The sequence below is a fragment of the Oncorhynchus keta genome, unplaced genomic scaffold (assembly GCF_023373465.1).
Source record: "Oncorhynchus keta strain PuntledgeMale-10-30-2019 unplaced genomic scaffold, Oket_V2 Un_contig_6244_pilon_pilon, whole genome shotgun sequence".
NCBI classification, from domain to species: domain Eukaryota; kingdom Metazoa; phylum Chordata; class Actinopteri; order Salmoniformes; family Salmonidae; genus Oncorhynchus; species Oncorhynchus keta.
The window spans coordinates 185,815-198,395 of record NW_026288751.1 but is presented as its reverse complement, the minus strand read 5'-3'; the positions used below and the strand labels follow the sequence as shown (position 1 = coordinate 198,395).

Below are 12,581 nucleotides of genomic sequence, written 5' to 3'. Positions count from 1 at the left end.
TTTGTCTGCCTTTTTTATTAGGCCTATTTAAAAAAAGTCTGCCCTCGGGTGTATTCATTAGTCGGTTTCTGTTGAAAACATTTAGTCTGTTGCAAAACATTTAACAACAGAAACCATTTAATTTATGAACCAAACGAGGAGGGACCAACATTTATTTGTCTAATAGTAACGGTTGTTTTCTTAGTCAACCGTTTACTCCAAACAGAAAACGTTTTACAATGAAAACAACAGTTTCTATTAGACAAATTAATGTAGGTCCCTCCCCATTTGGTTCATAAATTAAACGGTAAACGGTTTCTGTTGCTAAACATTTTGCAACAGACTGAATGTTTTCAACAGATCCAACTAATGAATACACCCCTGGGCATCCCCAGTCAGTCGACAACACCCTTTTAAAACGAGGCCTGTCTTCCACACAGCAATCCTTTGCACAGTTAGAGACCACACAGCATGACATGGGTAGTCAAGTCCTATAAAATGTCTGTTTTTATTGTACTTCTTTGGGCATGGCTTTGCACATACTGCTGTATAGTCTACTACAGTCTTTCAGTCAATGCAAAAGTTGCCTGCAGTATTCTTTTCACCAGCAGATGTCCTCACTGCTACACTGAAATCCTGTTTGTGTCACCGGAAATCATACAGCATGGTTAACACCCAATGATTCAAAATCATTTCCTATAAAATGTGAAGAATCACAAACCCATAACTTATTTTCCAATCATAATAAAACTACCTTCATTAAACAACCTTTAGTGAGTTTGATGTGAACAGTTTTAACAGTCAGAAAGCAATCAGTAATTTTATAGAGCAGTGTAATTGATTGAGATGGCTTTCAGAGCGACAGCATTACATTAATGCATTGAATTCCTGGTCAAATAAACTTTGAGTACATTATGAGCCCAAACCCAAATCATGAAATGATGTTCTACATAAAGGTCATAGTCTGCCTGCTAGAAGGGCTAAAAGCTAGCTTGACTTTGATTGTGGTCTTTCACAGACTCAAGGAAAGCAGTGTGCTAACCTGACAACCTGGCTTTGTGTGGGTCTCAGACTAAGGAGTGTTAGCCGCTTGTCTGGCTCTGAATGAGGGCCTGTTAACCTGGCTATCCTTATACAGCCCTATGAGCTGGCTCTATTCCCGGCCCGGCAGACAGATGTACAGCACAGGGCTGCTCTAACAGGCTGGAGACAGTCAACTGCATGAGACCAATGATGTTTCAAGTGCTCAATAGAAAAAGGCAAGAGACAGAGTGAAAAGAAGCCTTCTACCACTCCTACAGTGTTTCACATGCTGCTGTAACACGTTTCCATTCCAGTACAGAGTGTAGCTAAAGTGCAGATAAGTGATGTATTTAATGTAAGCTCTTTTAAAATGTGTGACAGATGTCTTGCGAATGCAGCAACCGTCTAGTATGTAAAGGTGAGGTAGAACGTAATGAGTCATATTCACTGTCTGCTGCAGGTCCTATATTTGGCCAGGGCTGAAAGTGATGAGGAAAGCATCCAGAGCAGATTCAATTAAAGCAAAGTACGTCTGCACTGTTTTAATCACCTCGTTAAGCAGGTATCTAATCATTAACCTTTTGGAGTCAGTTCTATGGTGGAGCAGATGTGATTTGAAATATATTTTTCTCCAAGATAAGACCATAACTACCTCAGTGTTGGGATGAACAGGCCACAGCAAAACAAGCCCTTTCTCATCCAGGTGGCAGAGTGGTCTGTTGCTCATTTGGTAAAGCATGAGTTTGTTACTTTCAAAGCCAGGATTGTGGGTTTGATTCCTGGGACCATGATTACATAAGAATCTATGCACGCATGACTGTAAGTTGCTTTGGATAAAAGCGTCTGTTTAATGGCATATTATATTTATTCAGGACCTCTTAATTTGTTCCATTTATCAATTAGTCAAATCACGAGTTTTTCATCAAACATATGCAGTAGTTATGCTTATTCATTTCACAGTGCAAGAACCAGTGTGACTGCCTCTCCTCTCCACTCCTGCCACTACACAGGCAAACCTGTCATTATGCACAGCTCAGGAAAAGAGCAGAGAGCAAGTTAAGAGCATGAGCCTCAAAGGTTTGCTTGGAGTTGCCAAAACAAGTCTAGAAATTCCTGGCATTAGAGTGTGTTGTATTCAATTTACCTATAGCTTATTACAGTATTGCCTACTCAATCTTCTACTATTTTAATTTCCCTCCTATACTTTTAGCTAGGATACATGTTTTAATCATTTATACAGTTAAGCCAGTTAAGAACAAATTCATATTTACAATGGCGACCTGTCAAACACATTAAAATGCTCCATGCCCGTGGAGCACCTGGCTTGCTGTTAAATCAATAGGTAACTTGTTGCTAAGGGGAGGAACCATACAACTCCAAATTAATTGTTCCAAGAGAATCCTTTGGCGTCTGTATCAGTTCTAACGAATGTGACCTCAGATCGCACTCAGTTAGCACAAAATACAGACCAGATTTAGTCCAACACATTTGAGACATTGACAAGCGATACCGTCAGGTATCTTATGTTGCAGTACTAACCAGTGGTAGCTTTAGTAGATCGGTTGTCAAGTATTTATGACCTATAGGGAATCTAGAATCCAAATATACTTAGCTACCCCATTTGGCTCCCTTTGGGACAAAAGCTATACTCTATGTTATAGTAATATATTATTGAAGACGATCTTAAGAGCTCTCACTCTCCAAAATAAATTCTCATCGCTAAAGGGGATAGAAAGTCCTGCTATAAGAGCTCTGTTTCTTTCTATATCTCTCTCCCAAATCTATTCTCATAGCTAAAGGGGTCAGGTGACAGTGGGCCTACACTGCAGCTCTATGGCAGCTGGGTTCCTTTTCAGTAAGTAACAGTGATGAGAAGCAATTATGCATGTATAAATTGGATGGAAATGGCCCAGCATACAGCTGTCATAAACATGTATCCTCTGAATAATCAGAAAGATCAAGTCTCACCGAAGACCTGGATCAAGGAACACCGTATTATTGGAAAGAGAATACTGGCATGGGTCAGAAAAATGTATCAGGAATATCTGACTTAAATGATCACAAGATCCTGTTGTACATTATAACATTAGTTGATCACTTTTCCCCCTGCATGACTATACTACTGGAGTTGTATTACAGGATAATGCAGTGCTAAGCACAATGGCACATTAAAACATGATACACAGGAATGTGACACACATGTATCTGAATACTACAGTTCCTAATGGAGGTTTCCAGTCAGCGGCCAGAGTGGAGATACAGATACGATCAAGAGCAACAGATGCCCTAGTTTTGCCCTGTGTCTTCCATGTCGGTTGCCAATAGATGAGTCACTCTGCTTTCTCTGATGTCTACTTGCAATAGTGCTTCTCCTTTTCCAGTGCCTCTGGGAAATAAATATATTTTTCCACGTGTATTGCTTGTAATAAACTGGTAATAGATGTGCTTTAGATATATCTCTCCCAAATATTCCAAAATATGTATTTAGACATTTCCATACACTACATGTACAGAAGCTAGATAGGGAGACCGGTAGGTTTCAGGAAGAGCCCTACATGTACAGAAGCTAGATAGGGAGACCGGTAAGGTTTCAGGAAGAGCCCTACATGTACAGTAGCTAGATAGGGAGACCGGTAGGTTTCAGGAAGAGCCCTACATGTACAGTAGCTAGATAGGGAGACCGGTAAGGTTTCAGGAAGAGCCCTACATGTACAGAAGCTAGATAGGGAGACCGGTAGGTTTCAGGAAGAGCCCTACATGTACAGAAGCTAGATAGGGAGACCGGTAGGTTTCAGGAAGAGCCCTACATGTACAGAAGCTAGATAGGGAGACCGGTAGGTTTCAGGAAGAGCCCTGTTGTTCATAACATGGTGCATCAAGTCCATTAAACATCTGTTGTAGGAAGTTCTTGTTAATCAACGTTCACCGCAATAGCTGGTGTATTAAGACCGGTATAGTACCTCTATGTACTATAAGTAGCATTAAAAACACAGACACACCTTTGGAGTTTTTGATCTGTTGGTTGATTGGCGTCTACAGGAGCAGGTGTTTGTGGCATACTAATCTCAGATACCTATGAAGACTAATTTTAGGATTAACTGTGAAGTTTCTGTCAGAAAAAGCTAATTGCTGGAGGAAGAATCTTTATTTGACTGCTCCTGAATATTGTATAATATGTTGGCTACAGATGATATTGCTTCAAACAGTTGTGTTGGCTCAATCCTTTGGATGTCCCTCTGTTTTCTTATCTTAACTGTGAGATGTTTAATATTATTGACTCTACTTTATCTCTGAAGAGTAAAATAAAATGTGTTACACTTCATGGTAGAACTTCAAACGCAATGCACCCTACATTTTCCAGGAATAATTTCAGCTTGAGTGGTGCCCATCTAATCAATGTGACAATTTTGGAATTTCTGATAATAACTTGAACAATCCTATCACCATTCACTACTTATCTCATCTGCACATGGTCAAAGTATCTAAATACCTGAAAAGTGACATTACCGGTAAACCCTTCAGAGGCTAGTTTAAATTGAAACATATCCTTTCTAATTGTGATTATTCTCTAAGCCATACAGAGGAAGGTTGCTAGGCACAGACTGTGGTATCTATGGTAACTGTCCCGAGGGAAGGCTAGGAGCTTGTGAACTGCCAACCCTTCATTTGGACACACTCAGCTGCCCGGACAGCTAAATAAAGACAGAGGAAACAGATCATGCAAACAGGGAGTTTCCTCCCACACATCACAGAATATAACACTGACTGACTGCAGCCATTTCATGGACAGAACATACCCAGGACCATACACATGGAGGAGAGCAGCTTAGCACATGCCACACATAGCCTACAGTGATGTGAGAGGTGGGGTGGCAGCACATTATGACCAATAGTAATGGGAACGACATTTTCATGTCAATTAACACAGCTACAATGTTATAGAACCATTGTCAAGATCTTTGGAATATCCTTGTGGAAAAGAAACAACACACACAACCTCAGCGGGGGAACTAGTGGTCTGAATAACAGACAGTTGCTGTTCTGGAGCAAAATATCACAGAATTTCATATCTGAAGATGCAGTCTAATGTAACTGCTGCCCTCTGCCATATGAAGACATGAATGGGTGACAGTTCTACCTGTAATGCTGGAGTGTCCATAGATCTCAAACACCCCTGAATGGATTCATTCAAAATCATTAGAAATCTGGCATTCTGACAAAGGTTATGGTTAATAGACAGTACATTTTGGCAGTCAGTCCATTCCGCTAGATGCCACACAGAATAGTTTCAGCACAGAAGTAATAGTATACCGCTTCATGTTACAAATAGTGGCTTCATAAGAATTCAGTGTTACAAGTGATTTTAAGTTGTAGACAAACTGATTGGCTTTGTCAAGAAAATTATGAGGAAACAAAACGATCTGGACAGATGATGGAGCGCTATGTCCCTTAAAGCAAAGGGTGGCTGCATGGGAGACGAGTTGGAGAGTACAGGTCTCCCAGGTGGGCACCAATCAGACAGGGCACCTTGTGAGGGTTACACCAGCTGTGGGCAGAGAAGGCCATTACTATACTACACTTTGTTATCCCGGGTGGCCTAACACAGAGCAGTACCTCTTACTAAAGGCCTCAACATTTTGTTGATAGTCTCACAATGTCAGCAGTGGTAGAGACCATTGGAGGAAGGGCTATAGTGTGTGAATGGGCAGTTGAAATTATGAAACCTGTGTAATGAACCCCTATAGAAAAATGCTCAGACAAAATAATCAGCAGAGGATCTCTGGTATACACTGGACAATGAGAAATTAAGAGCATCCCTGTGTTAACAGAGCTCATAATGGACATGCCAATTCTGGAGTGAGGATTATGATTCATTGAGTCCTGGACATCTTGTGCAGGCACAGTTATGGGAAGAGGAACAGAGAAAAAGTGAGGTATCTTAATTTAGTGTGTCTCTGATCCTTCTAGAGAGTCACATCCCCTTCCCCTGATAGGCACCCTGAGATGGAGAGCCGATTAAATACGCAATCCTCTTAGTTTAAACCTCCTCTGAGAACATAACGTCTGTGGACATGGCTAAATAATGTCTAAGAAAATTAGTTATATCTCACTTCGTCTTACTTTTTTATTTTACCCCTTTTTCTTCCCAATTGTGTGGTATCCAATTGTTGTAGTAGCTACTATCTTGTCTCATCGCTACAACTCCCGTACGGGCTCGGGAGAGACGAAGGTTGAAAGTCACGCGTCCTCCGATACGCAACCCAACCAGCCATACTGCTTCTTAACACAGTGCACATCCAACCCGGAAGCCAGCCGCACCAATGTGTCGGAGGGTACACCATGCACCTGGCAACCTTGGTTAGCGCGCACTGCGCCCGGCCCGCCACAGGAGTCGCTGGTGCGCAATGAGACAAGGACATCCCTACAAGGACATCCCTACCGACCAAGCCCTCCCTAACCCGGACGACGCTAGGACCTCCCGGTCGCGGCCGGTTACGACAGAGCCTGGGCGCGAACCCAGGGACTCTGATGGCACAGCTGGCACTGCAGTACAGCGCCCTTAACCACTGCGCCACTACCAGTACATCAATCTCTCACCATTATTTTTTAAACTGCCCTTAGACTTGGATAATGTGTCATAATTTTATTTGACAAAGTATCTTCACCCCTTTGATACAAAGTTATTTGTGGCAAATCTTAAAATAAATGCAGATGGATACAATTTTATTCAATAAAATGCCCTTATGCAACAAATTCAAAAAGTACATTAGTCATCAAGTGTCCTCTGAAGTTTTGTTGAAACTTGAAATGCTGATGCCAAAACCCTTTTAGTGCCTTCAGAAAGAATTCATGACTTATTCCACATTTTGTTGCGTTCTTGCCCAAATTAAAAATCTACAAACAATACCCCATAACGACAAAGTGCAAAAAATATGTTTTTCAAAATTGAGTGAAAATGAAATGCAGATATCTAATTTACACAGAGTACCAGTCAAAAGGTTGGACACACCTACTCAGTCAAGGGTTTCTCTTTATTTTTTACATTGTAGAATAATAGTGAAGACATCAAAACTACAAAAGAACACATGGAATCATGTAGTAACCAAAAAAAAAAAATCTAGATATTTTATATTTGAGATTCTTCAGTGGCCACCCTTTGCCTTGATGACAGCTTTGCACACTCTATGCATTCTCTCAACCAGCTTCATGAGGTAGTCACCTGGAATGCATTACAATTAACAGGTGTGCCTTATTAAAAGTAATTTTGTGGAATTTCTTTTTGACAAGGTAGGGGTGGTATACAAAAGATGGTCTTTTACCAAAAAGGCTAAGTCCATTTTATGGCAAGTACAGCTCAAATAAGCAAGACACGAAGGTCAGTCAATGCAGAACATTTTCAAGTTTCTTCAAGTGCAGTCAGAAAAACCATCAAGCACTATGATGAAACTGTCTCTCACGAGGACCGCCACAGGAAAGGAAGACTCAGAGTTACCTCTGCTGCAGAGGATAAGTTCATTGGGGTTCACAGCCTCAGAAATTGCAGCCCAAATAAATGCTTCACAGACACAACTGTTCAGAGTAAACTTCTGTGAATCAGGCCTTCATGGTCGAATTGCTTCAAAGAAATCACTACTAAAAAGAAACCAATAATAAGAAGAGACTTGCTTGGGCCAAGAAACACGATCAATGGACATTAGACCAGTGGAAATCTGTCCTTTGGTCTGACAAGTTCACATTTGAGATTTTTGGTTCCAACCGCCGTGTCTTTGAGAGATGCAGAGTAGGTGAACGGATGATCTCTGCATGTGTGGTTCCCAGCGTGAAGCATGGAGGAGGTGGTGTGATGGTGTAGGGGTGCTTTGCTGGTGACACTGTCAATGATTTATTTAGAAATCAAGGCACACTTAACCAGCATGGCTACCACAGCATTCTACAGCGATACGCCATTCCATCTGGTTTGCACTTAATGGGACTATCAATTGTTTTCCAACAGGACAATTACCCAACACACCTCCAGTCTGTGTAAGGGTTATTTGACCAAGAAGGAGAGTGGTGGCGTACTGCATCAGATGACGTGGCCTCCACAATCACCTGACCTCAATGCTATTGAGAAGGTTAGGGATGAGTTGACCGCAAAGTGAAAGAAAAGCAGCTAACAAGTACTCAGCATATGTGGGATCTCCTTCAAGTATTGTTGTAAAAGCATTCCAGGTGAAGCCGTTTGAGAGAATGCTGTGTGCAAAGCTGTCAAGGCAAAAGGTATCTACAATACATTTTGATTTGTTTAACACTTTTTTGGTTACTACATGATTCCATTCCATGATATGATTCTACATGATTATTTCATAGTTTTGAAGTCTTCACTATTATTCTACAATAAATAAATACAATTTGACAGTTACTGTAAGTATTCACACCCATTTGCTATGCCACTCGAAATTGAGCTCAGGTGCATCCAATTTCCTTTGATCGTCCTTGAGATGTCACTAACTTCACTGGAGTCCACATGACACCAATTACATTTTTTTGGACATGATTTAGAAAGAAACGCTCCCGTCTATATAATGGTCCCAGTGCACGGCCGAGCAGAAACTATACCATGAAGTTCAAGGAACTGTCCGTAGATCGACAAGGTAGAATTGTGATGAGGTACAGTGCATTCAGAAAGTTTAAAGACCCCTTCCCTTCTTACACATTGTTAATTTGAATCCATTTTAGAAAAAGTCTTTAATTGAAATGTTTTCCTCATCAATCTACACAAAATACCCCATTATGACAGGTACTTAAACATTTTTTGAAATCAGAAATACCTTCCAAGTATTCAGACCCTTTCCTATGAGACTCTAAATTGAGCTCAGTTGCATACTGTTTCCATTGATCATCCTTGAGATGTTTGTACAACTTGATCAGAGTCCACCTGTGGTTCCACAGTTCCACAGTTGACAGTGCATGTCAGATCAAAAACCATACCATGAAGTCAAATTAATTGTCTGTTGAGATCTGAGACGGGATTGTGTCGAGGAACAGATCTGGGGAAGGGTACCACAAAATGTCTGCAGATTGAAGGCCCCCCAAGAACAGTGGCCTCCATCATTCTTCAATGGATGAAGCTTAGAACCACAATGACTCTTCCTAGAGCTGGCCGCCCGGCCACTCTGAGCAAACGTCGGAGAAAGGCCTTGGTCAAGGAGGTCATCAAGAACCTGATGGCCACTATGACAGGAACTCTAGAGCTCTGTGGAGAACCATCCAGAAAGACAATCATCTTTGCAGCACTCAACCAACCAGGCCTTTATGGTAGAGTGGCCAGACGGAAGCCACTCAGTTGAAAGCACATGCCAGCCGCTTGGAGTTTGCCAAAAGGCACCTAAAGGACTCTCAGACTATGAGAAACAAGACTCTCTGGTCTGATGAAACCAAGATTGAACTCTTTGGCCTGAATGCCAAGTGTTACGTCTGGAGGAAACCTTGCACCATGCCTACGGTGAAGCATGGAGGTGGCAGCATCATACTGTGGGGATGTTTTTCAGAGGCAAGGACTGGGGTACGAGTCAGGATCAAAAGGAAACATGAACGTAAAGTACAGAGAGATTCTTGATGAAAACCTGCTCCAATGTGCTCAGGGCCTTAGGGGATCCTTTGCTCCAATCTTCCAACAGGACAACGACTCTAAGCACACAGCCAAGACAACACAGGAGTGGCTTTGGGACAAGTCTCTGAATGTCCTTGAGTGGCCCAGGCAGAGCCCGGCCTTGAACCCGATCGAACAGCCCTGGAGAGACCTGAAAATAGCTGTGCAGCGGCACTCCCCTTCCAACCTGACAGAGCTTGAGAGGATCTGCAGAGAAGAATGGGAGAAACTCCCCAAATACAGGTGTGCCAAGCTTGTAGCTTCATACCCAAGAAGACTCGAGGCTGTAAAAGGTGCTTCAACAAAGTACTGAGTAAAGGGTCTGAATACTTAGTTCAGTTTTATTTTTAATACATTTGCTAAAACCTGTTTCTGCTTTGTTATTATGGGTTAGTGTGTGTAGATTGAAGGAAAAATACATTTAATTTTAGAATAGCGCTGTAATGTAACAAAACATGAAAAAAGTAAAGGGGTCTGAATACTTTCCGAATGCACTGTGTTTATTCCAAGAGTACATTGTTCTCAATCATTGGGAAATTGAAGAAATTATGGAACAGACTCTGCCTAGAGCTGGCATCCGACCAAACTGAGTAACTGGGCAAGAAAGACCTTGGTCAGGGAGGCGACTAAAAACCCAATGACCACTGACAGAACTACAAAGTTCCTTAGCTGAGATGGGAGAACCTGCCAGAAGGACAACAGTCTCTACAGCACTTCACCAATTTAGGCTTTTTTGGGAGTGTGACCAGATGGAAGACACTCCTGAGAAAAATGCATTCGACAGATCAAAATGTTACTCTTTGGCCTGAATGTATAGCGCCATGTCTGGAGAAAACCAGGCACAGCTCATCACCCATCTAACATCTTCCCTACCGTGAAGCATGGTGGTGGCAGCGTCATGCTATGGGGATGCTTTTCAGCTGCAGGGACTGGGAGACTGGTAAGGATAGAATGAATAATGAGTGGAGCCAAATACAGGCAAATCCTTGATGAGAACCAGCTTCAGAGTGAAAATGACAGACTGGGGCGACACTGGACTGGCTTCCGAACAGAAATGTGAAAGTCCTTGAGAGGCCCAGCCAAAGCCTAGACTTGAATCACATTGAGAATCTGTGGAAAGCCTCAAAGATTGCTGTTCACCGCCACTCCCCATCTAACTTAACAGCGCTTGAGAAAATCTGCAGGGAAGAAAATCTCTAAATCCAGATGTGCAAAGCTGAAAACATACTCAAGACAACTCAAAGCTGTAAATCGGTGCCCGGAGGGGCTTCTACATACTGTAGTATTGACTCAGGGGTGTGAATACTTATGTAAATTAAATACAGTACTTAATTTTCAATAAATTTGCAAACATTTCTAAAACATGTTTTCACTTTGTCATTATGGGGTATTGTGTGTGAGAGATTTAAAAAAAAAAAAATGTAATCCATTCTGTATTCAGGATGTAACATGTGGAATAAGTCAAGGTGTATGAATACTTTCCGAAGGCACTGTAAGACATCATCCTATCTAATTATTGAAACTGGTTCATGGAGAGATTGTTTCTGAAAATAAAACTGCCCCAATTCTGCAGTCTTTTAAAAGGGCCTTTATATGAAGCCCAAGTGTAATAAAAGTAATACAACTTTCATAACTAGCTATATGTACAAATATATTTTCAGGTGGACACCTCAGACTACACTATTAAATAGATTACATATTATGAGGACACAATATGCTGTTGAAAATTGTCACTTTAATGAGGAAAAATCTTAAACTATCATTCATACATTATTATTTAACCAAATGAAATAAACTAAATAAATTAAAGCAATTGTAATGAATTCTATAAATACAAAGCCAACATCATAAAAATACAAACAAGATCAGCTTTTACTTGAAAACCTCCAATGTTAAGCATGGAATTGATTAACTGCATAAAACAAATATCCCTTTGTTTAGGTTTTGTTTACAGTAGAAACAGTCATTCTCCCTGTGGTGCCACTTTCATCTGTGAGCACATTTATAATATTGCCAACCAGGACAACGGAGGGAGGCCACATTACACAGCTGATGGAGCCCATTCACCAGGGTGATAAGCAGGCAGACAGCATGGCCTTCCGTCAAGGCAAGCACATCAGCAGTAGGACCCTGGAGGGAGTCTTCACTGCTTTCAGGAAGAAGGAAAAAGAGATCAGGGCAACGACCTTATCAGCATGTAATTTACAACGTTAAGATTACTATTATTATGACTTCCATTTAGGATAAATGGAATGATTTCCCAATGCAAGATGTCACTCCTTATATTGCAAGTATTCCCTGCTCAGATGTGATGCAGTATGCTTGTTCCTCAATGCATGGGGTGAATATGGATGACCGCATGCTTATGGAAGAGATGGTCCAGGCTAACAACCTTTTATTGGTCAGATGATGCCAATCAGCAGCCAATGGACTGGACTAATACTGGTGGTGTGGGTATGTGACAACCCTTTCGTAAATCCTTTAGGAAGCTCCAGCTTGCCTCTGATATTCTAGAATGCTGAGAGTCAACTGCTTTATACTCTGAGCCAGCGGTGTTACTTCAAAACCCAGCCCTCTCTGTTCCAAACTACCATCCTTTACATATTCCTAGGTTAACAGGTGCATATGGGGTCAGATGTGACATCCAACATCATATACACCTGTTTACATTGAAGCAAAATACTCCTAGGTTATGGATGTATATTTGATGATGCAATTAGTAAATACACATTCGCACGAATAACGGAAAGCAATATATTGCTGAAAACGTGTATGAAAATTTGTGTGAAAAGAGATTGATATGGGTAAAGAATGAGAGTGTCAGGGGTAAATATTAATATACAGTACTCATTAAGATTATAACATTTTCTTGACTTCCTGCAATAGGAAATAGATTTCAAAGCAGCTTGGTGTGGTGGCTGTAGTATCATATCTAAAAGCAGAGTGC

The 12,581-nt window shown here is 41.3% G+C and overlaps 1 protein-coding gene across 3 annotated transcripts in view; it reads right to left on the bottom strand.

The window, feature by feature from the left end:
• Nucleotides 1-12,581, bottom strand: part of nalf2 (NALCN channel auxiliary factor 2) — a 41,903-nt gene that overhangs the window by 6,230 nt on the left and 23,092 nt on the right. The window contains exon 2 of one of the 3 annotated variants that reach the window (XR_008122182.1): nucleotides 11,353-11,780. The exons of the other annotated variants lie outside the window; for them this stretch is intronic. The gene's annotated coding sequence lies outside the window, so the exon portion shown is untranslated. Of the gene's footprint in view, nucleotides 1-11,352; nucleotides 11,781-12,581 lie in introns of those variants that run through there. 3 annotated transcript variants of the gene reach the window in all.